The sequence below is a fragment of the Tenrec ecaudatus genome, chromosome 18 (genome assembly GCF_050624435.1).
Source record: "Tenrec ecaudatus isolate mTenEca1 chromosome 18, mTenEca1.hap1, whole genome shotgun sequence".
Classification (NCBI taxonomy): Eukaryota; Metazoa; Chordata; class Mammalia; order Afrosoricida; family Tenrecidae; genus Tenrec; species Tenrec ecaudatus.
The window spans coordinates 4,223,384-4,224,261 of NC_134547.1; the positions used below are offsets into that span (position 1 = coordinate 4,223,384).

Below are 878 nucleotides of genomic sequence, written 5' to 3' on the forward strand. Positions count from 1 at the left end.
GCCCTCATCATTCTCAGAACAGTTGTTTTCTACTTGAGCCCTTGGTATCCGTTCCTCATATCAGTGCATCTTGACTGCATTTGCTCAATTTCAGACTGAAGATGTTGGTAGAATACTCTAATTTCTTCATCATCGGCTTTAGTGATTGGCATGTAAATCTGAAGAATAGTTTTAGTAACTGTATTTTCTTGTAGGCTTCTATATAGCCTATCAAAGACAGCATTGCACTTCAGGATAGATCTTGGAATGTTCTTTTTTTTTTTTTAATATGGAACGCTTCACGAACTTGCGTGTCATCCTTGCGCAGGGGCCATGCTAATCTTCTCTGTATCGTTCCAATTTTAGTATATGTGCCGCCGAAGCAAGCACGGAATGTTCTTTTTGAGGGTGAATGCAAAGCCATTCCTTTTGAATCTGTCATTCCTAGCATGGTAAACCATAAAACCACACGATTGTCTGCTTCCAATTGGCCAGCACCGTCCATTTCAGTCCCCAAATGCCTACTCTATCAATCTTTATGCGTTCCATATCATCTTTGATGACTTCCACTTTTCCTAGAGTCACACTTGGTTTGAGATCCATAATTCCACGTTCGGATTATGAATAGGTATTTATAGCAGTCTCTTCTTATTTTGAGTCATGCCCCACCAGCAAATGATACCGAAGGTTTTACTCCATCCACATCATTAAGTTGACTCCACTTTGAGAAATAAAGAGCCTGGCTCTTCCCAAGTCACATTTTGAATGCCTTTCAACCCGAAGGATTCATCTCCTATCATTCTATCGGACAATGTTCCATGGTTATTCATAAGGTCTCAGTATGCCTTCATCAGTCTTATTTTGGGTGCCTTCCAAGGCAAGGGATCCATCTTCTGGCA

General features: G+C 40.8%; 1 non-coding gene across 1 annotated transcript; it reads right to left on the reverse strand.

The window, feature by feature from the left end:
- Positions 1–262: 262 nt before the first annotated feature.
- Positions 263–369, reverse strand: LOC142432829 (U6 spliceosomal RNA). The gene has a single exon (XR_012780934.1). It is a non-coding gene; the product is annotated as a U6 spliceosomal RNA (small nuclear RNA).
- Positions 370–878: the final 509 nt, after the last annotated feature.